The sequence below is a fragment of the Heloderma suspectum genome, chromosome 3 (genome assembly GCF_057233095.1).
Source record: "Heloderma suspectum isolate Gila_16-S chromosome 3, 16-S_ref, whole genome shotgun sequence".
NCBI lineage: Eukaryota > Metazoa > Chordata > Lepidosauria > Squamata > Helodermatidae > Heloderma > Heloderma suspectum.
Genome location: NC_139460.1, coordinates 133,985,389 through 134,009,100, shown reverse-complemented (window position 1 = coordinate 134,009,100; position 23,712 = coordinate 133,985,389). Strand labels below are relative to the sequence as shown.

General features: G+C 43.8%; 1 long non-coding RNA gene across 1 annotated transcript; it reads right to left on the bottom strand.

The window, feature by feature from the left end:
• Positions 1 to 320: 320 nt before the first annotated feature.
• LOC146350271 (uncharacterized) lies at positions 321 to 7,781 on the bottom strand. The gene is made up of 3 exons (XR_014788830.1): positions 7,199 to 7,781; positions 5,720 to 5,765; positions 321 to 1,790 (listed from the first exon to the last, which is right to left on the bottom strand). It is a non-coding gene; the product is annotated as an uncharacterized LOC146350271 (long non-coding RNA).
• Between the last annotated feature and the right edge of the window lie 15,931 nt (positions 7,782 to 23,712).

Here is a 23,712-nt window from a genome sequence, read left to right as displayed (position 1 = left end):
GGAGAGAAGGAAGATCCTATTTTAGGTCTAGCTAGCTCTAGTCTGCAGGGCTGTATACTTTTAATACAGGCTTTTGTCATTTTCTGGAACAACAGCCTTCAACGTATTAATTGAAAGACTTTTGGATGGTATAGTTTCCATCTTTTTAGCGAGATTTAGCTAAGCATCTCATTCCAATGTTCAAAGTCACAGATATCATTCAAATTCATTGTGTTTACCTAAGTGGGGCCTTGTTTGACAGGATGCTGAGTGCTTATCAGTTCTTACAAGGAGGTGCTGAGCACCTGATGGCCAGGAGTCAAAGCAAAGGTGAAATATGTGCAAGAGGAGGAAATGTCAAGATATTTATTATCAGGGCATGGAAAAGAGTTCAAACAATGTGATTTTCCCCACCACAATCCCGAGAGAAAAATGGCTGTTTTGACTTGTCAAGAACTCCAAGCTATACCTGAAGGAAAATGAAAAGCATCTTCTGAATTTTTTTAAAAAACATACATTCAGTGATGCTCTCAGGGCAGGACTTTGGGGCAGAGGTCCAGGGTTTCACTCAGCAGAATGAGCAGGAGGGTCCCCCAACACAGCAGGACTGGCTTTTCACATTTTGAAGTAAGTTAAGTAATACACACCTAAAGGGGGAGGGGGCTTTAAGACTATTAATTTCCAGTCTAAAATTCCCCAACTACACCACTGCAGACATTAACTATTGTTAATGAACATTAACTCCTGTACTGTTCACACTGAGGTCCAGACTATGGGGCAATCTACATTACAACTTTAAACTAGTTTCAAACCTGTTTTTAGTGATTACAGCTACCAAATACAGGAATTCTGGGAATTGTAGCTTTAGGAAGAGGGGCCGCTTGGGCAGGGGGCAGGGGTCTCTAGCAAAGAATTCTCAGTACCCTCATGAAACTGCAGGATCCCTTTAGATAAACCAGTTTGAAACCAGTTTAAAGTTGTAATGTAGATTGGCATATTATGCAGCACTGTCGATCTATGTTTTACAGCATAAGAACAAAAAGGGAGGTCTCTGTTTCATGGAGTCTGCAGTCTAAAGTCTGACAAGGAGTGGGAGAATGAGAGAACTGAAGGTGACAAATTGGGGGATGGATAAATTTGTCAGTTGTGCTTTCTCCTGCATTCCATTTTTAAAAATCTCATGTTCTTTCTGTTCCAGATATGAAGAAATTTGCAAATTTTGGTACATTATCATCAAAACCAAACTGCAATGAAATTCTCACCCATCTGCACTGGCCAGATTCAACAGGTACAGCTATTCCCAGCATGGAGAGGACTGTGCTGTACCTGCCTGCCATATAGCTGTTACAGATGAGGAGCCTGTCAGAAAAAAGAAGTGGCAACTCTGATTAAGCACTCACATAGCACAGGGATTCAAACCAAGACTTTTAAGAACAAAGCACTCAAAGCCCTGGGCCTGGAAGGACAAATCTGTCACTTTCCGCTTCTCCCAATTAATTTTTTTCCAAAAAAATTCTTGAGTTCTTCCCATCCCAAAATTTGCAAATTTTGGTAAATTCTGATCAAAATTGAAACAAAATTCTCATCTATCCATCCTCCAAATGATGAATGTCAGCAAATGCTGTTATCTGTACGTGGGCTTCATTCTACTTGTTCATCTTTTGCACACAAGAAGCAAGAAAGAGCTTTTGCTTTGTGATATTTCCATGCTGCTGCTGGAACGTGTAGTGCTGGTCATCGTGTAATTCTTCTGCCTGGGCTGGAAAATTTCCATGTCAATGCCGCTGTGCGAATGCAGATGAAGGTCAGATCTGGAAGAAAGGTCTTTCTAAAACAAATTGTCTAATAACACTCAGATTGGGTAGTGGAGACTGGGAGAGATTGATATCCCCACAGGGTACAGCTTGTCTCACTTTTTAAAGTGAGACTTCTGTATTGTTTTGAACCTCCTCCTTGCCTGCAAGCAAACCCATAGACAGAAATGTGTTGTAAAATGATCCCCATGGTCAGAACATAAATATCAGTTCTCTAAAATGTTTAATGTAATTTTCAGCACAATGCTATGCATATTTACTCAGCAACAGGGAGGGCAATCCTATGCCCACCAGACAGCATCTGCGGGGGGGGGGGGGGGCATAGGATAGTTCAGTTTCCTGACTCTGAGCAAAGAGCCAGGGAGCTGTGCCCCCCTCCCCCTCCCCCTCGCAGCCAGCATTGAGAGAACAGTGCGAGCTACCTCTCCATGCTCACAAAATGGAGGCAGAGATGGGGAAAAGGGGGTGTTCCCAAAGGTGGAGAGGGGAGGAGACCAAGGCAGCTGCCTTATGCTGTTTCCTATGACCGCTCCAGCCTCTTTCCCATCTGAGGCACTGCTGCTTAGATGGGCGAAATTGCCCATCTAGCAAAAATGCAGGACGGCTGGAACACGGAGCCTCCACCCTCCTCCCGCCCTGCACTGGATACTCGGCAGCCTCCAAGTTTGGAGGCTGCCGACTAGCTGGATAGGATTGTGCCCTTACCTTATTTATTCAGTGAAAGTTACCCCCAGGTAGGGATGTACGAAAGTCACTTACCTTTTAATGAAATTTGATTAGAGGTGGGGGGGAGGTGCTCCGTCCCTCCCCCTGAAATTCTGGCAGGGGGGGAGGCGCTCCGTCCCTCCCCCCCTGAAATTCTGGCAGGGGGGGAGGCGCTCTGTCCCTCCCCCCCCCCGAATCCTGCCCGGCCGGGTCCACAAATGGCGGCGGCCATAGCCGCCGCCGTTTGCGTCCCTGCAGTCAGCTGTGATAGGCTACGTAAATGTTTACGTAGCCTATCACGGCTGATTTAAAAGAAAAAAAACGCGCGTACGCAAATGGCGGCACCCATGGGCGCCGCCATTTGCGTTCCTTATTTTGACACATCTTAGTCTACGTAAACATTTACGTAGACTAAGACGGCGAAAATAAGGGGAACGCAAATAGCGTAGCGTCTACGCTATTTGCATTCCCCTTATTTTCGCTGTCTTAGTCTACATAAATGTTTACGTAGACTAAGACGTGTCAAAATAAGGAACGCAAATGGCGGCGCCCATGGGAGCCGCCATTTGTGTACGTGCGCTTTTTTTTCTCTTTTAAATCAGCCGTGATAGGCTACGTAAACATTTACGTAGCCTATCACAGTATTTTTTTAAAATCTAGCCATGATAGGCTACGTAAATCGTTACGTAGCCTATCATGTTTTTTTGTTTTTGTTTTTTACTGGAAATGGCGGTGGCGGCAGCCGGTCAGAAAACCGGCCACCGCCGCCGAACCGCCACCGGAGCCGCCGCCGCCGGGAAGATTCGTCCAAGGTAAGTCCCGTCCCTGGGGGGGGCGGGGGGGGCAGACCGTTTCGCCACTGATTTCAGGGGGCCGAATGCGCTGGCATTCGGCCTCCCCAAGATTCATGGCGAAATTCTCTGACATCCCTACCTCCAGGTCAGTGTGTATAGGATTGGAGCTTTATTTGTATCAGATTTTAATAAAATACATTTTAATTTTAGGACATTTAAAAATAAGTGCTAATGCGTGTCAGTTATCTCAGTGACTTTGCTGTCATTGGCCAGAAAACTGGAAGGTGCAAACAAATTTTACAACTTAACGAGCGAGAATACTACCTGCATGCTTTTTCTTATAGTTCTATAAGTAAAAAGACTACAGACTTACTTTTTAAAACTAATATCTGGAATATCACTGGAGAGACAAGACCCACACAGCCCACCCCCCTTTCCCATTTTGCAGTAGGTTTTTTATTTGTTTTGAAGTGTGCTTGTGAATGTCCAAGCACAACTGTGGCCCCTGTCTGGATCCAGCCACTGGCTCTTTGAGGGCTCCAAAATGCCAGCATGACTAGAATCTGCTCAGTGCTTAATCTCTTGGAATGTCTCCAATGGTAAGAAGTGGAGGATCATGGTAATCAAACATGTGCAAAAAACAAAAAGAAGGGCGGGAAATTTTCAAAGCTCTAATTATGAACAAGGAGAGGTGGGGCAATGGCTTGGATGAGGAGTAGAGGACGTTTTCTCTCCAGACAAGTTTGTATATCTACACCAGGACAAGCCCTACCATTTCATAGGGTGAAGCAGCTTGTCCCAAGTGTCAGATTTAGAAAACCTTAAAGGGCAGCAAAATGTCAATTATTTCGTTCAGTACTATATTTTTACCATTTGAATTTTCTGCGCCAGGCTTCAAAATATGAAGGGCCATCACTTGGAGCAGTGTGCTAAAGAGCCCCAGAAAAGCGGTGTCAAAACACTGCATGAACTTCATGGTAGCTAGCGGTCAAAAATCTTTAATATGACTCACTGACTGAAAATACACAGGTGAAAACAATCGAAAGTCAAGCTGCCTTTAACCATGGAGAATTGTTTGGCTTGGAGAGGCTCTACACTCAGATTTTCAGGCAGAGTCTCACATTTCCCTGGTGTGTGACTTAGTGCAGGGCTAAAACAGCAATCATCACTAGGCATTAAGACTCTCATAAAAGGCGCCCCTCACCAAGTGCCTGTAGGTCTGTATGCGTCTGTCATAATCAGTTGGAGTGTGTGCCTGGCTAGGCACTGCTAAGTCTCGGCATCAGAGATTTGAAGGCGACCATAGAAACCAGAGTTGCAAACTTTAACTGATTAAGGGTGCAATCCTATGGATGTTTAGGCAGAAAAAAGTCCTACAACTCCCAGCATTCCCCAGCCAGCATGTAGAGCTTTTTTCTGCCTAAACATGCATAGGATTGTGCCCTAATTTGTTTATATGAATCAAATTAAAATCCTTTTCAAGCATCTAAAAAGGATTCCCCAATTAAAATGTTATTTATATTATTTTATTTATGTATTTATTATTTATTATTTAATTCATTTGTATACTGCCCAATAGCTGAAGCTCTCTAGGCAGTTCACAAAAATTAAATGAAAGTACTTATAAAGCTGCACATGGTAGGCACCATCTTCACTCTCACAGAGGAAGGAATTCATCTTCTAAGATGGTGCTGGGGGGGAAAGCCAACAATGGCCTGAGAAGTACATCCAGCATTGTGCAAGGATGTAGATACGTTATGATATGTTTGACATGAGTAGCTATAAAACCCACGATGAATAATAAAATTTCTCCACCTCCCAAAGCACCTTTGAACTTTTATTTTACCTGAAAGATGGTATATATTGACATATGTGCTTGAAGGGAAACTTCCCTTCGAATTTAAACTGAACAGACTAGAAGAAATTCCAGCCATCTAGTCTAGCCATTTTCACCTCTTCTATTGACTTGTATGGGGAAATTACTGCAATTAGGAAGACAGAGCTAAATCAGTCCTGTTGCCATATGGATTATTGAGACAGATCATCTGTTTGGACATGCTGGTAGAAATGCTTCCTGTTTCTCTGCAGAATGCCCGTCGTCTTCAAGCGAGAGTAGAATGCAAAATTCTCCTTTTGTTTGTTTACCCTCTCAATTTGCTGTTAATCAGAAAAGGTATTAAATACACTGGTTTATATGTTGTGGTCGCTATTGAAATGTGATTGAAGCAAGGTCATAGCAGAGCTGATATAGCAGAATGGCTAAGAGCACAAGCCGTGGAAGTCCCTAGTTCAGATCTCACCTGAGCCATGACGTCAGTAGGTGGCTGTAGGCAAGCCACAACTGCACACTTTCATCTTATTCCCGCCCTCATCCCAAATCTACTTCTTCCCTTCCCCACCCTGCTGTATGCAGATAATAATATTTACCTTCTTTACAGGGCTGTTGTCCTGATTACTGAAACGATAGGAAGTACTGTGGAGACACAAAAAACAGGTCTGCAAGTGCTAAGTATTGTTCTAACTGGGAACAAATTCAGAAGCACGCTTTCTAGGAGTCATCCTTTCCTCCATATGTATCATGGCATTGTAGACAATAGCTGGTGTTGCTCCTTCCTGATGCTTGGTCTACAAATATTTTCCCATGCCTTTTGATATTGTAAAATTGCAACAGTTACTGTGGAAAGCACAGGTAAAACCAGAGGATCTCCAAGTTCACAATTGCTGAGCTTTCCCCAGATGGTATTTTGCCATTAACATGCCTTGCAGTGACATCACTGATAATACTCTCTGAGAGACAGGGTTTGCCTCTAAACTATGGTCTGGAGTCTTGATTCCATATTGAGTATGCCATTGTGGACTGGTGACATTTAGAAAACAGCCAAACAACCATGATACTGGATTGAGTAAGTTGCCCTCCCCTTTGTCCTTGGAATCCATAATGCAAAGCACTATGAGATTTTGTGGTGGTGATGAAGCCACTGGCAGTGATTGATTTAGTGGCTGGCCTGTCACAGAAGGGCTAAATCAGGGGCCTCTACCAGGAGTTGGCTCAGCTGCCTGCCTGTCACAAACAGAATGGATAATTTGTTGCATTACTATTGGCTGAGGGATGGACAAATCAGTCTATTTCCAGTTCAGGTTTGCATGTATTTGACCATAAGTCTGTTCTGTCCAATTTCCACATCAGTCTGCAAACTTTTAAAAAATGCACGAAAAACCACATTTTCATATGCAACTTTCCCTAATGTACACATTTTGTATGCAATTTCCCCTAATAAATGCATTCTGTGTGACCTTTCCCTAATATACACATTTTGTACACAACTTTCCCTTATATGCACATTTTTACACACAATTCTAAAGCTGAGAATGGCATTGCAAAATCTGGGGAAGTGTGCAGTCCAGGAAGTGCAAATTAGACTGGTTCACTTAAAAATGCAGACAAAACAGTCCCCTCTCCCCTGCCCTGGCTGAGCTACTCTGATCCTAGAAAGGGCAGAGGGTCAGAAAGAAAGAAAGAAAGAAAGAAAGAAAGAAAGAATAAAATAGAAGAAGCCTAGGGAAGGCAGATTGGGAAAGGAGTGCTCCAGGAGAATGAGGAGAATAAGAGAAGGCAAAGTGTGAGAGAAAAAGGTAGACCACGGGAGACAATGGACAGAGGGGAGAGACTGGCCAGGATGTGCTGTATTCAGGCACAGTGAAATAACTGTACACTGACCTCTTAACATTAGCCCAGCCTCTAGACTTACCTCTCCTTTTTTTGCCTTTGGACTAGGGTGGCCGCTATGCATTTTCCAAAAAAGAGGACATGCATTGCCAAAAAAGAGGACAAAGGAGGATAACAATTTCCTTTACATATAGATGCAAATTTAGAAATAAATTAAATAGAAATACAGTACAACTCACCGTAGTATGGAGGACTGTGACGAGGTAACCTGCGTGCCTGCCTGGTCAGTCTACTATCCAGGCTGGTGGACAACCGTTCTTATGGTTCTTTATCTTTAAACTGGAATTGGACAAGGCAGCCCTTCAAATCGAGCATGCCTTCAAACAGAGGATGATCCTCTATAAAAAAGGACACATGGCCCTCCTAGCTTAGACTACCAAAGACCCTGCTGTACACCCATGTTTAGAGCCCTGTATATAACCTGCTGCATTACCAATACCTCTGAATCCTAAATAAGTAATAAAGGTTTAACAGACAACATAAGGATCTGCAGAGATGAGGAAGGCTGAAGTTCACATATTGATATGAAGTAACAGACCATATGTTTGGCTACAGATCTCTCCTTTCAAGTAACACAAGAATGCAAATACTATCCTGATCTGATCTCCAACTGATCTAGCAGCCAAGTATTCCATTGTACTTTTGAAGTTCAGTTTATTTGCTGCAGGATCTCTTTCCCCATCTGACTCTTTGATTTCTTCCTATGGTTTGTGCTTGCACAGCTTTTCATAATCCATCTATGAACAGACTCTCAGCTGTGTCAGTCTTCAGGTAACAGCTTGCGATAGGCTGGAAAGGACCCATAAAAATACAATGTGTAATCTTAAGGACTTCCTGCACAGGAAGGCATAAGTTCAGACCAAACGGCACCAAGCAAACAATGTGACCTACAATGACACTGTGAGAATAAACAAACCAGGTGAAGAGTTAACTTTCTGCTAAGGATTTTCTCAGCAGTTCTGAAAGGATTAAGAACTAGGTCCGCTGAAAGTGAAATTACAATTCATTTCCATCAGAATTAAATAAGCCTGTTCACTGGGGTGTTAAGGAGAGTGTAGGATTTCGTTCCCTGGGTTAGAGAAACACAGAAATAATGCTCCACTCAATTGCAATTTTTAATTGTGGCATTGCTGACAGCCTTGGATTTCAAAGCCTACTAAAACAATAACTGTTTCTAGCTTCTCTAAGCTTCATAGGCCAGATCTACACCTCGTGTCATATCAATATGATCCCATCATAGTGACGCTATATCCCTCTTGTGCATTTATACCTTGTAGCACACACAATGACATCTGTTGCGGTATTTTGGATAATACGGAATAAAAAGTGGGAAATAATAGTAGAAAAACGGTATATGGAATACGTAATGTGCCCCAGCAGTTATCAGTGCACTTCAATACCGATAAAAAATACTAATGTAGATCTAGCCATAGTCTCATCTTGATGTTACATTTAAGTGGTCCCCCACCCCAGCCAGGCTTTTAGCCAAGTATTTAAGGAGTGTTGTACTTTGTATTATTTTATATTCCTTGGCTTGGAAAACTGCAAATGTGGGAAAGCCCTATTGTCAATTTTCCTCCTGCTCCCAGTTTCCTTATTCCAAGCCCAATGGACATAAGCACATGTGTGTGACTCATAGCTCATGCTCTTCTAAAAGGGTTAGAAGTGTGAAAGAAAGCCTCTGAAATCCCAATAAAAACCCAGAGCTACATTTCATTTAAGAAACAACTATGCTTCATCAAGCCAACAATCCATCTGGTCTGCATCCAGCCTCAGAAAACAGCCAGATCTAAGGCCTGTCTTCACAGCTGATTTGCTGTGGATTGGGACCATTCGGAGGTCTTTTGTGGCACATGATGTCATAGCCAGTCCACAGCCACCCCAGAATTTGTCTGAGGGGAAGCCGCTTTTTTGGCGAGTACTTTTACTTCATTGTTTTTCTTTAATTCAGCTCCCCTGCGGTTCAGCTGCTGTGTGCCCATCCCTTCACTTTAAATTTGGTGTGATTGGTCACCCCTAGGGGAGTTCCTTTCACCTGGCCATGATCTTGGTAACTTAGGTAACTAGACTAACTAGCCTGGTTTTCCAACTCATCAAAGCGCTAGAGCGCACTTCTGTACCTTCAGAATCACGCTGTACTTCCTTTTCACCAGTGGGAGTAAGTAGCCTCCATTTCCCAGCCCGTCCCCATTGAGAGCTATGATTATGTGCTTCTTTGATGCTTGTGTTGCTTCCCTGCTTCTCTGATGTTTGTGTAACTTTGCTTCTCTGATGTTTGTGTAACTTTGCTTCTCTGATGCTTGTGTTACTTTGCTGCTTCTCTGCATGGAGGGAAAGAGCTGGCTGGATTTGCCTCCCTCTGCTAGCGCTGCTGCTGCAGCTTCTGCCTCTGCTGGCCACTTCCTCTCCTTCCTCTCCTGCTTTTTTTAGTTTTCACTGTATCACCATATAGATACAGTGAAATACTGGGGCTGCAGGCTCCTGCTTCTGGCCACTTCCTCTCACTAGATAGCTAATACCTGAAACAGTGCGGCTTCAATTTTCTCAGTGGGAAAAAACATGCTACAGATTCTCAGTGGGGGGAAAGCAGGCAACAGAGGCTGCAGACTGAGAATGGGTGAAGTGGCTAGATCCCTGTATTTACTCCCTGGAAGTGCACAACTGGGGTTTTGTAACTGGGCAACAGAGGCTGCAGACTGATGCTTGTGTAACTTTGCTTTTCTGATGCTTCTGTTACTTCCCCGGTCCCCGCTTCTCTGATGCTTGAGGGGAGATTGTCATCCCCAGCAGAAAAGTCTGTCAATGTGATCCTTCCTGAAGGGATGCTATCAGAAAGGGGGTGGGAGCTCTAACTCTCTGACTGTTGGCTGGAATGGGGCGAAATTGCACTGATGGGATGCTCTCATGGGGAGCCTTCAGATGCTGTTGGCAATAATAACATGGTAGCTGGGGGTGGGGGGAGCCTGGACAGGGGTGTGAAACAAGCCTCTCTCATTGGTTGAGCAGCCCCTGCTAGGTTGATATTGTTCAGTTCTACTCCCCCGATCCAACCCAGAAGTATGTTGCTTTCATGCACTGCATGACCTATGAAAAGTGGATTTTTAAGGTATGGCACACTTGGCTTTTCTTGCTTCGTGTGTCCCTGATAGACCAAAGCCAATTCCATGAAAATCCGGATAATACTCCAATGTGCTTCTCATTCCATTGTCATGAAGATCCCCCACTAGGGCTTCAAGAGGCTTTAACAGCACCAGATACTGACTCCACCTCACACTGTACCCTTCCATATACTTCCAGCTTCCCAGCAAAAAGTATTAAAGATACCTAAAGTACTATGAACGTTTCCATTAGTCCTACACTTGCAGTTGAAGGAGTCCAAACCTAAAACAAAACAGTGTGGCAGAAAACAGTGGTACTCACCTTTGAACCATCCTGAAGGGCAACCCCAGCATTCAGCTGCCCTCTGGTAGTTGTCAAATGGTGGAAGCAGATTTCTTCTCAAAAGTAGATCCTACTCCCTTATGTACGACTATTCTGGTAGGAAGTGTCAGAACAGCTATAACTGGTTACAACATTGCTTTAACACCTAGAGCTGCACTTCTTGGATGTTTGAAAGGTATTATTTTGGAGACAAATCTAGAATTAGTTAGTCGTGACAATTATGTATTTATTTAATTAGACAAACTACTACAGCTTCATTTTGGAATCCTCAAAGATTCCCCTTTCATCTTCAGTTGATGCAAGTGTGTTTGGGTGGTGGCCTTTCTGATTAAACTTACATGGTACAAAAGACTTAAAGAAGGATAATCGCCAGATAAATCAGCTGAGGAGTGTATTTATATAAAATATCATGACAATATATAAGCATACACATTATTTTCACATATAATTATTTTCTGGATATTTGGTAATATATGTAAAAGCCTAAGTTTTGTATGTTTCTCTACTAGATTGGAGAGGTTTCTTTTCTTTTTTTCCCTTTTTCCTTTTTATTGTAGTATACTTTCATGACAGAAATTACACACACACACACACACACACACACACCCCGACTAAGATTGGAGGAGGGCAACAAAACTGACTCAGCTGAGCCAGCAGTCAGCTTTTTCTTACCATGCAAGCTTCTTCAAATAAGTTCACCAAAGAATTGGGGGAGGGGGGTAGACACTATGATTGGTGGAATAACACTGTACCTAGAAGTTTTTTGATAGTCCTAACATGTATATCATCTTTACTGGAATAAAATTCACTAAACTGCAGAACCAGAAGAAATGAAATGGTTATCCAGCCCTGTTCTTTACCAGAAAACAGAATCCTCTACCAACAGATAAGACAGCAGATATCAGCGTTCCACAAATAGGGAGCAGGAATATCGCATTAAGGTATCTCCAGAACAGGGGTAGACACTCTGGTGCCCTCAAGATGTTTTGGACTATAACTCCCATAATTTCTGGCCATTGCCATGCTAGCTGGGGCTGATGGGAGTTGTAGTTCAGAACACCTGGAGGAACCAGGTTGCCTACCCTTGCTCCAGGGCAACTGCTCCAGATGACTCAGACAAGTAATCCACGCCAAAGGCTCATTTACAGCTCATTGTGGCTGAGAGTTCCACCAGGTTGCATCTGAGCCATGTGAGAAACTCTTGTTATTTTTAATTTTGTTGCCTGTTGATTTCACTGGATGCCCCCAAGTCTCCCAATACTCTTAGCATTGAGTCAAATGGTAAACTGTGATTTCCCACTCACTTTTCCCAACTTGCTCATGGTTTTGTACACTTCAGTCATCTGTCTTCAGTATTTTGTCTTGTTTAAGTGTCCTAATATCTTTCCTTGTGTGGCTTCCACCACACACCAATCATGACTTGGCTACAAAGGTTCATGTGAATAATATTCTTCCTCTTGAATTCCACCCTTTATGTCCATGAAATGAATGGGACACATGACATTATAGTCATGACCTCAGTATGCGAAGGTTTGAAAGCTTCCCTTTAAAATAAAAATTCTGGGTAGCTGCACATTAGGCTGATACAGCAAAGTATTTGATTTTTAAAATCACTTTTCAGTAGCTGTGAATGTAGCGAGGCAAGATGTAATTCCAAGTGTGTTATTGTATACCTGTGACCCGGTCTTTGTTTTCAATCACATTTGATTTCTTGCATGTGTTGAGCTTGTTTTTCCTTTCCCACAGAAGCACCCAACAGCTGCCTGCTCTCCCCCGATGCCCTCTCCCTTTAATCTTGTCAACCGCAACTCCTAGAGCTCTCCTATTAAATGTAAATTCCCTTCCAAAGAAGTCAAGCTTCTAGTCAAGGTTCTGCAATGTTACGTCACAATGATCTAGATTTGTGTTATATCCAATGGATATACAGTAAGCTTGCGTTATAAGCTGGATGGGATGGCAGACTGTAATAGTTGGCTTGATTTGTCATGTACCACCATTCTGGGAGCTGAATCTAAAGTAATTTGGAACTGAAGGCAAAAGCTTCTACCTCATTGCCACATAAGAAGGTCAAGGAAGCTGTACCTTTTACAGATTGACTTGATACCTGGCCAGTTCAAGTGCTACTTGAATATATATAATAAATATATTATATTAATTTTCCAAATACAAATACAAACAGACAAGAAAAAATATAGTGGTCTTTGAGCTGAGTATTTGTGGTGGGGGCTTGCTATTAGATTCTTGATAGAATACTGGCACCACCCACTAGATTTGGAAAAAAAATATTTTTATGCTTATATTAATTAACCAGGCTCCTGGAAATTAGCATCACTACAAAGGCTTCATGTTCCACGTGGGAAAAAAAGTCCCACTCTGTAAACCAGAGGTGGGCAACTATGGGGGGTTCTAAGGGCCATTTTCACATACCCCTTGGGCCCCTGCAGGCCACATGCCTCCTGATGCCCCAAAGAATTCCCTCCACACTCCTCAGCGTGGCAAAAAAGGCTGGTGGTTTGCTGCCAAATTTTGGTGGCAACCTGCTATGGAGCTGTACTTAAGTCAAATTTAGCTTGAAAACAAGCTAAATTTGACCTACTTATCACTCTGTGGTGGTAAATTGTTTATTTTTCTGTCACCACCACCACAAATTTTGGAGGTGCAGCAGTGGGGGTTAGCGGGAGGGGGCAGCAGCAGGGGCTTTCATAAGCAAACAGGCCTATGGGCAGACCTGCTGATAAAACTCCAGTTACAGATCTGATCCAAGTTGTCATCCACTTTTGCCAATTTACAAATTATCATTTTTTCTAAATCTTTTTTAAAGGACAAGTGGTTGTCCTTATCTTCAGTCATGAGGGTAGGGCGAGGGGGACACATCCTGATTGACCCTCAGATTTTTTATTGGCCTCTAGCACAAGGTTATGGTAAAACAGTCATATAACTGCTACCTGGGTCAGTCAACCTTCCAGTTCTCACTGTTATGGCTGTGACCTGGCTGCATCTATGTCCAATCTACATGCGTTTCCACTCTAGTTACCAAATCCCATCCCCTTGCCCTACTCAAAAGCCAAGCTCAAATCTGGAGAGGCAAGGTGAGCTTAGATTAAATGTTATTACCAAATTGGACTCACTACAGTAAAAACTTTACATTTATCTACACCCTCTCCATTAATAGGAAAGAAAGAATAGGAAAAAATGTAAGGGGTACTCATATAAGCCTCTTCATGCATTCTATGAACACAGGAGGTGGTAGTGGGAATGTGCTGGCCATACCCCTCTCCTGTCCTAGCCCAGCTCAAGGTTCCTAGGGGAGGCCAATAAAAGCAGTGGCACTTACTAGAAAGAGAGGGACACATCCGATGGAGCATGGTCAAGTGAAGTCATGCAGGTTCACAATAGGTCAGGCCCTATCAGGACCTTGGACAGATCTGTGCTGGCTAGAATTTATTCAAGAACTGTTGTCTCAGCAACATGCAGAGGCCTTCTGAGGTTTTATGAAAGTTGGCTGATCTATCCTAGGGATGGCGGAGAATTCCACCACGGATTCCAGTGAGGCTGGATTCTTTAGAATCCAGACTCCCGGAATCCGTGGCGGAATGGCCTCCTGCCCCCCCGCCCCCCTGCGGAATCCCCCCAGGACGGCACTTACCTGGGGGGGATTTGGCGGCGGCTGGTTTCCTGGCCTGCCATGGCAGGGCTGCTGCCGCTGCCATTGCCATCCTTGGACCGTGATAGGCTACGTAAGAATTTACGTAGCCTATCACAGCTAACCTAAAAAAACCCAAACAAACACGCAGCATACGCAAATCTACGTAAATATTTACATAGGCTAGAATGGTGAAAAATAAAGGAACGCAAATAGCATCCACTATGCTATTTGCGTTCCCCTTTTATTTTGCCATTTTATCTTACGTAAATATTTACGTAAGATAAATTGACGAAAAATAGGGAACGCAAATGGCGGCCGCCGTAGCCGCTGCCATTTGCGTACGCTGCGTTTTTGTTTTTGTTTTTTTGAGGTTAGCCGTGATAGGCTACGTAAATTCTTACGTAGCCTATCACGGTTGTCTGGCTGGACGCAAATGGCGGCCGCTACAGCAGCCCCATTTACATCCGCACCAGGCCGTCCGTGGCCGGAAATCTGGCTGTGGACGGCCTTGGCCAGCTGCTCTGCAGCCTGGCTGCAGAGCGGAGCCGGCCATCGAGGATTCCGGGGGGGGGGGAGGACCGGATCACCTCCCCCCCATCAAGGATTCCGTGGGGAGGGATGGAGCAAATGTGAGTTTCGTACATCCCTAATCTATCCCTGCTGTTAACCCCACTCTCTCTGAGTACATTGGCATTCGGCCTCATCGAGATCCATCGCGGAATTCGCTGACATCCCTAGTTTTTTTAATGTTGAGTTTCAAACCAGCTTTTGCACTCTCCACTTTCACCCTCAGCAAGAGGCTCTTTAGATCCTCTTTGCTTTCTGCTAGGGATGTATGAAAATTCCGCCACGGATCTCGGGGAGGCTGAATGCCAGCGTATTCAGCCCCCAAAATCGGTGGTGGAATGGCCTGCCCCCCCTGCCCCCCCGGGACAAGACTTACCTGGGGTGGATCTTCCTGGTGGTGGCGGCTCTGGCAGCGGGTGCAGCGGCGGCGGCGGCTGCGGCGGCCGGTCTTCCGACCGGCTGCCGCCACCGCCATTTCCAGTTTTTTTTTTAAAAAAAAACATGATAGGCTACGTAAAGATTTACGTAGCCCATCACAGCTAGGTTTTTTTTTAAAAAAACGTGATAGGCTATGTAAATGCTTACGTAGCCTATCATGTCTGACTTAAAAAAAAAAACCCGCGCGTACGCAAATGGTGGCGGCTACAACCGCCATTTGCGTTCCTTATTTTGGCACGTCTTAGCCTACGTAAACATTTACATAGACTAAGACGGTGAAAATAAGGGGAACGCAAATAGAGTAGCGTCCGCTATGCTATTTGCGTTCCCCTTATTTTCGCCGTCTTAGTCTACGTAAATGTTTACGTAGACTAAGACGTGCCAAAATAAGGAACGCAAATGGCAGTTGTAGCCGCCACCATTTGCATACGCGCGTTATTGTTGTTGTTGTTTTTTTAAGTCAGCCATGATAGGCTACGTAAACATTTATGTAGCCTATCACGGCTGACTGCAAGGACGCAAACGGCGGCGGCTACGGCCACTGCCATTTGCGTCCCTGCTAGCCAGCGGCTGGATGTCCGGATGGATGTCCTCCCCCCCAACCATAAACATAATCCGTGAAAGGTAAGTGCCTTTCATACATCCCTACTTTCTGCCATTATGGTGGTATCATCTGCATATCTGAGGTTGTTGATAATTCTCCTGGCAATCTTAATTCCAACCTGTGATTCATCCAACCTGGCATTTCTCATGATGTACTCTGCATAGAAGTTAAATAAGCAGAGCGACAATATGCAGCCTTGTTGTACTCCTTTCCCAAGTTTGAACCAATTGGTTGTTCCATGTCCGGTTCTTACTGTTGCTTCTTGACCCTCGTACAGGTTTCTCAGGAGACAGGTAAGGTGGTCTGGTACTCCCATCTCTTTCAGAATTTGCCACAGTTTGTTGTGATCCACACAATCAGAGGCTTTAGCATAGTCAATGAAGCAGAAATAGATGTTTTTCTGGAATTCTCTTGCTTTCTCCATGATCCAGCGAATGTTGGCGATTTGATCTCTACTTCCTCTGCCTCTTCGGAACCCAGCTTGTACTTCCGGTAGTTCTTGGTTCACATAGTGCTGAAGCCTAGCTTGTAGGATTTTGAGCATAACCTTGCTGGCATGTGAGATGAGCGCAATTGTACGGTACTTTGAATACTCTTTGGCATTGCCCTTCTTTGGTACTGGAATATAAACTGACCTTTTCCAGTCTTATGGCCACTGTTGAGTGTTCCAAATTTGTTGGCATATTGAGTGCAGCACTTTAACAGCATCAGCTTTTAGGATTTTAAATAGCTCAGCTGGAATACTGTCATCTCCGCTAGCTTTGTTGTTAGTCATACTTCCTAAGGCCCACTTGACTTCACTCTCTAGGATGTCCGGCTCAAGTTCAGTGACCGCACTCTCCTGGCTGTCAGGGACATTAAGATCTTTCCTGTATAGTTCTTCTGTGTATTCTCTCCACCTCTTCTTAATCTCATCTGCTTCTGTTAGATCCCTGCCTTCTTTGTCCTTTATCATGCCCGTCTTTGCACAAAACGTTCCCTTGAGATCTCCGATTTTCTTGAAAAGATCTCTAGTCTTTCCCATTCTGTTGTTTTCCTCGATTTCTTTGCATTGTTCATTTAAGAAGGCCTTCTTGTCTCTCCTTGCTATTCTCTGGAACTCTGCATTCAGTTGGATATATCTTCCCCTTTCTCCTTTGCTTTTCACTTCCCTTCTTTCCTCAGCTACTTGTAAAGCCTCATCAGACAGCCACTTGGCTTTCTTGCATTTCTTTTTCTTTGGGATGGATTTCGTTGCTGCCTCCTGAACAATGTTACGGTCCTCCGTCCATACTTCCTCAGGCACTCTGTCTATCAGGTCTAATCCCTTAAATCTATTCCTCACCTCCACTGTATATTCATAAGGGATATGTTTTAGGTCATACCTGAATGGTTTAGTGGTTTTCCCGACGTTCTTCAATTTAAGCCGAAATTTTGCAATAAGAAGCTCATAATCTGAGCCACAGTCAACTCCAGGTCTTGTTTTTACTGACTGTATACAGCTTCTCCATCTTTGGCTGCAAAGGACATAATCAATCTGATTTCGATATTGACCATCTGGTGATGTCCATATGTAGAGTCGCCTCTTATGCTGTTGGAAAAGAGAGTTTGCTATGATCAGCGTGTTCTCTTGGCAAAACTAGCCTTTGTCCTGCTTCATTTTGTACACCAAGGCCATGCTTGCCTGTTATCCTGGTGATTTCTTGACTTCCTACTTTAGCATTCCAATCCCCTATGATGAAGAGGACATCTTTTTTTGGTGTTAGTTCTAGAAGGTGTTGTAGGTCTTCATAGAACCGATCAACCTCAGCTTCTTCGGCCTCAGTGGTTGGGGCATAGACTTGAATTACTGTGATGTTGAATGGTTTGCCTTGGATTCGTACTGAGATCATTCTATCGCTTTTGAGATTGTACCCCAGTACTGCTTTTCCCACCCTTTTATTGACTATGAGTGCTACTCCATTTCTTCTAAGGGATTCTTGCCCACAGTAGTAGATATAATGGTCACCTGAATTAAATTCGCCCATGCTTGTCCATTTTAGTTCGTTGATTCCCAAGATGTCGATGTTCAATCTTGCCATCTCTTGTTTGACCACCTCCAGCTTACCTTGATTCATTGTTCTTACATTCCAGGTTCCTAAACAATATTGTTCTTTACAGCATCGGATTTTCTTTTCACCTCCAGACACATCCACAGCTGAGTGTCCTTTTGGCTTTGGCCCAGCCGCTTCACTCTTTCTGGCGCTGCTTGGAAATTCCCTCTGCTCTTCCCCAGTAGTATATTGGACACCTTCCGACCTGAGGGGTTCATCTTCTGGCGTCATCTCTTTTAGCCTTGTGATACATTCCATGGGGTTTTCTTGGCAAGAATACTGGAATGGGTTGCCATTTCCTTCTCCAGCGGACCACATTTTGGCAGAACTCTCCGCCATGACCTGTCCGTCTTGGGTGGCCCTGCACGGCATAGCTTATGGCTTCACTGAGTTACGCAAGCCCCTTCGCCACAACAAGGCAGTGATCCATGAAGGGGATCTGCAAGGGTAGGTGCCCTATTAAAATGGTCCAACTCCAGAGGGTAATGGATTCCAATGGATTCCAGAGGGCTCTGAGGGATTTTCATGCTGGTATGGCTGGTGGTCCTGTTGAAGCCCAGGTCGCTCTGTGGAATGCAGAGATGACTCGGGTGGTTTGACATGATCGCACCCAAGCACCCTCTCCCTCTGATCAGAGCCTGACCAACTCCTTGGTATAACCCAAGCTGAGGGCAATGAAGCAAGAGGGGAGACAGCTAGAAACTCGTGCTGAGTCTGATCAAACACAGGTTAGAGCTCATTATCGAGCTTACTCTGTGGCAGAGAGGGTGGCAAAGAGACAGTTCTTTTCCACCAGTATTGCATCCTCTCAATGTCGTCCAATGGAGCTTTCTTGAGTGGTTCACTGCCAGGGAGAGAGACTGTGGAACCCTCAGTAGCATGCTGTGATGAGTTTGCATGGCACTTTGAAGATAAAGTCACTCAGATTTGTCATGAATTGGGCACCACGATTAATGCAGTTCCATTGGTAGAGGTGTTCAGAGCACCATCTCGTCCAGTTTTATTCAATGAGTTTCAGTTATTGAGGCCTGAGGATGTGGACAAGGTGCTTGGCCAAGTGCAGTCGACCACTTAAATGCCCTTCATAGCTTATTACATCAAACAAGGAGGGGATGTCTGGCTGGGTCCAGGAGGTTGTAAATTCCTCTTTGAGAAAGGGAGTAGTGCCGGCCTCTTTAAAAGAGGTGGTAATCAGGCCATTCCTGAAAAAGCCTAACCTGGACCCAGAGGACATTAACAACTATAGACTGGTGGCCAACATCCCCTTCCCGGGCAAGGTGCTTGAGTGGGCAGTTGCAAGACAAGTCCAGGCACTCTTGAATGAAACGGATTATCTAGATCCATTTCAGTCAGGCTTCAGGCCTGGTTTTTGAACAGAAACTGCCTTGGTCGCCCTGTGGGATGACCGCTGCCGGAAGAGGGACAGGAGGTGGCATGACCTCCACAGCCCAGGAGGCTTCAAATAATCACCAATCAGCTGGCAGGAAAGGGTAGCTGAGAGAGAAGGCAAGGAACACAGAGGAGGCAAGAAGGGGAATGGGAGATATCTATACAACTCTTTCTCTGTTCTCCTTTGCTCTACTTCTCTCTTTCCCTTTCCTCCTCTGCCCAGTGGATGGAGAGGAGGGAATGAGAGAAACAGAGGGAATAAAGAGTGCTATTGTTCAGACCAGTGGTGGCCAAATGTTTTGACGAGTGTGCCACAGCCAGCTCCAAGCAATACCGCTGCTGTGCATTACAGTACACACATCCTTGGTGTAGTTTTAGCTCTGATCCAGTGAGCCATGGAGGAAGAAGAAACCATGCAGCACTGGAGCAGGCAGGTGTACTGGTCTGATTCCATGCCACAGCCATTTTCATGGGCTCTCCTGCTCCTGTCTAGGAGTGTCACAGAATTGCCGCCTCTGCCACTTTTGGAACCGATGCCACAGGTTGGCCACACATGATTCAGATATCAGGAGACTTACGGGATATTCTGGATGTTTGGGTTATTTGCCCATGCTCATATTACTGCAGGAAAAAAATAGCATGGAACAGTAAATCAGATACTCACCCATCATTTAAAAAAATGTTTACTGTCAAGAAAGTTGGACTTCCAACAAAAGTAAGTCTCCTTGAAGTTTCCCCCAACACACTGACTTCCTTTGCAGTACACAGTTTACTTTCCCAAGTTTTCTAAAAGAGTCGAGTAGCTGGTTTTCCTGTTGGTATTTTTTCCTCTCTTTATATAGATTGAATGTTGTAAACAAACTCTGGCTGCATAATGCTGTTGGTTTTAAGGGAGATAGATTACTTCAAACATACCATGATGGAACTCTTGCTTCAAACAAATTTGAAATTAACTCCCAGGAAGGAATGTTATTTCTTGAAACCAAGGAGGGCTCTCCCTCTCTCTGTCTCTCTGCCTTTAGCATGGTTTAGAAAAACAGGAAACAATTTTCACAGTTCATTCACGCAACCAGTGAAATGTGAAATAAGCTAGTTTAAAAAGCTGGGCTTCCTTTGTGCCACGTAAAAGACCTCACATAAAACCCTTTTAGAGAGATAAGCATAGTTGCATCCCCAGAGTAATAGTGCTTCTACTCTCCATTTTTTCTCATGTCACATTTGAGGAATACATGTATGTAGACGTTATTCTTGTCTTCGACCCCTTTCCTTTCCAGGAGTTTAATAAGTGTCTTCCATAGAAGAAGACTGTTTTGCTCTTCTCTGACTGGTGATTAACGAACATTAGGAAGAAAACACTTCTCACAGCTCTCAGTATGGTTTAGTAAGTGCATACTTGCCAGAATGCTGTAAATCTAGACCTAAGATCAGAGATAGTTGCCACTGTTACTATGATGTACAAAAAGGAAACTATAATCACACACTTTTTCCAGCTTAAGAATTTCAGTGCCCTGAAATAATAGTAATAGAATATTGTAAACTGAGCTGCACAGATTAGAATGATCACAGGAAATGCAACATAATTAATGTTCTTTTTTGAAAAAGAAATTGCTGTCCCTGTAATTAGCTTGACTGACACTTCATATCAAGCCATTCCATTTGTTCCTTAAGAGTGAAGTTCCCACAGAGGGGGGGGGGGCGATCCCCCAGCCGTGACAACAGGAAGTGCCTGGAGTTTATGAGCAAATACATTAAGCATTAAGAGTCTATGGGGGCAAGGGGCAGGAAACCCCAGCTGTTTCTGCCTTCACTTTGTGACCTGTCAGTCTACTCCAGCGCAGTTGTTCATCTTCAAACCCATTTCATTTGGCACTCTGCATGGCTGGCAAATCTTCCCAAATCTCACATTGGTTTCGAAGCACTTGCAGAGAAGCAGATGCCGCAATTACTTTTCAAAGCACAGCAGCATCTGAATGGACCTTGCCTGAATGAGGGCCAGCTTTTATTCTAGCTGTCCAAGAGAGCACCTTTATTAAGAGCAATCAGCTTTTCAGTCTTCAATAGCAAGTTGATCATTTCTGCTTCAGGATTTTGTTGGCTACGTACACTGAGATGTTTTGAAGGCAAGCTAAGGTCCGGTTCGCATGTAATCTATTTTGCATTCCTGTCTATTGTGTCAGTGTCACAAAATGAGGATGCAGTGTGATTAAAGCATCAGTGATTTGCTAATTTGAAGGCATGTCGAATCGAGTATGGAGACTATGGGCCGGTTCACACGTAAAGGTGGCAAATAGTGAGTTAATTAATTGTAGGTTAACTTTGAGTGTGGTTTGCACATGTCCGGGTTCGCACATAACGCAGCAAGCTATGATTGGGCCAATCGGAGGCTGCATGTTTAAAGGGACAGTGGCACATGACCTGGCAAATCATGGGTTAATTAACCCACAATTCGCTGCCCTTACATGCAAACTGGGTCTCTGTCTAGGAAAACATTTTCTGATGGATTATGAATAGTGTTGTTGACACAGATAGGCCAGCAGGGGAGATGGCTGCGACATGCTCAGAAAAGTTTTATGTTCATTGCAACCCAGTAGGGCATCATGAAGATGGTTAGACATGGACCAGAAGACCCAGATTGCAATCCCCACTCACCAATGAAGCTAACTGGGGGGCGGGAGGGAGAGCCTTGGATGACTCACTATCTTTTAGCCTAACATATTCCACAGGATTGTTGTGAGGATAAAATGGAATCATACCCATTTTACATCACCTTAAGATTTCTCTAGGATAAAAAGGTAATCCATCCTTACATACATATATACATACACACTATCCAAACCATTGGGTTGTTTCATACAACCATACTTTCCTTGTGTTAGAGCTGGTATAGTGAAGTGGCTACTGCACTGAGGTGGGAAGTCCTCAGTTCAAATCTTACCTTGGCCTGAGTAAGTGGCCTTTGGCGAGTCAATACCTGTCACCTGCAACTAACTAATTAAAGGTGCAACCCTGTGCATGTTTAGACAGAAATGGCCTACAACTCCCAGCATGCCCCAGCCAGCCATGAATTGTACTGTATAATTCCAGTTTTCTCCTGCCCTTCTCCGAGGAGCTCCCATGGGGTAAGATAACTGCCCACCTCACAGTCTGGGATTACAGAGATAGAAGTGTATATGAAGCACTTTGAACTCTCTAAGGCTGCAATTCTGTACACACCTCTCTAGGAGTAAGTCCCAGTGAACTCAGTTGGACTTAGTCTTAAATGGATATGCATAGAATTTTGCACTATATAAATGCTAAATATTATTACTGGCTCCTTTACCAACACATTTCTGCAAAAAAGGTTATCATATGGTAATATGAGAATGAGCTACCTAAATCCACACTGCCAGACACATACGGCATTTTCACATCAGTGACACTTTGCAGAACCGTTGTGTATTGTCTCTGTACCTATTTTCATAAGAACTGTAGGCCAAAAAATTAGCACACTTGGGTTAAAGATCAGTAAGGCCACCTGGAAAGGGAGGGTCACATAAAATTACTTTGAGGGCCAAATTCAGACTGTAGACTGCTGGTTGGCGTGCTCAAACACTGCTTTAATTTGGATTAAAAGTTTCAGGCATGCATTGAATGAGCCAACATCTTTCCCACAATAAAAAAGACACATTTTGAAACTAATAAATACTTCTTTTATCTCTCTAAGGCTGGTTTTGTTTTTAAATTCCATGCTAATTTCTGCATACTACACATCTCATTTCCCCCCCAAGTTTTTCCTTCAAAATATTCACACGTACCCTTCTCTTCTGAAGGAATTTGACTGGCAGCTCCCTGCCTAAGAGAGAAAGCAAATTTCAAACACAAACCTAACAAAAACTGTTTCTCCTCACTAGATGTTTGTTGCTTCAGGTGTTGTAGGAAAACCAAACCTTTCCACTGGGTTTGTTCTCAATAAGGGTTATTATTAAGATCCCCAAAGCAGATGAGATATTGCCCTTCCAAACAGAGCAAGGAGCTTCATTCATTTATTGATGCACTCTCCATGAAGGGATTATGTTTCACTTTGTTTGAAGGACCTGAAAGCCCTTATTATTTTGTTTGCAGAAACACTGTGGAGCACATGAAAGGGAAAGGGTGGGTGTGGAATCCTTGGATTCATGGGTTGCTACCTGTTGATTGCCTTAAAAAGAAAAAGAAAAAAAAAGCTTCTTACATGATTGAAATCTGATGTAGAATACCCATATTCCAGTTTTACCCCTGTTTCTCTTTTTGGGACTAGGTCACTGTATGTGGATTGGCCCTCTTTCCTATACAAATATTAAGGGCTTCTCCATACCATGCTTTTTATCCCACAACTTACTGGGGCTTCTGCTTCTGGATTCTTTGCAGGATTAAGATGGGCTCCTTACACAGGTTGACATGTGCTTTTTTTCCAGGACTTCCTTTGTCTGCAAGTTCTACATGCTTCATTATACAGCCACTACACGGTGCTGTGTGATATAGTGGAGATAATAGAGAAACAACTCAATTTTACATGGA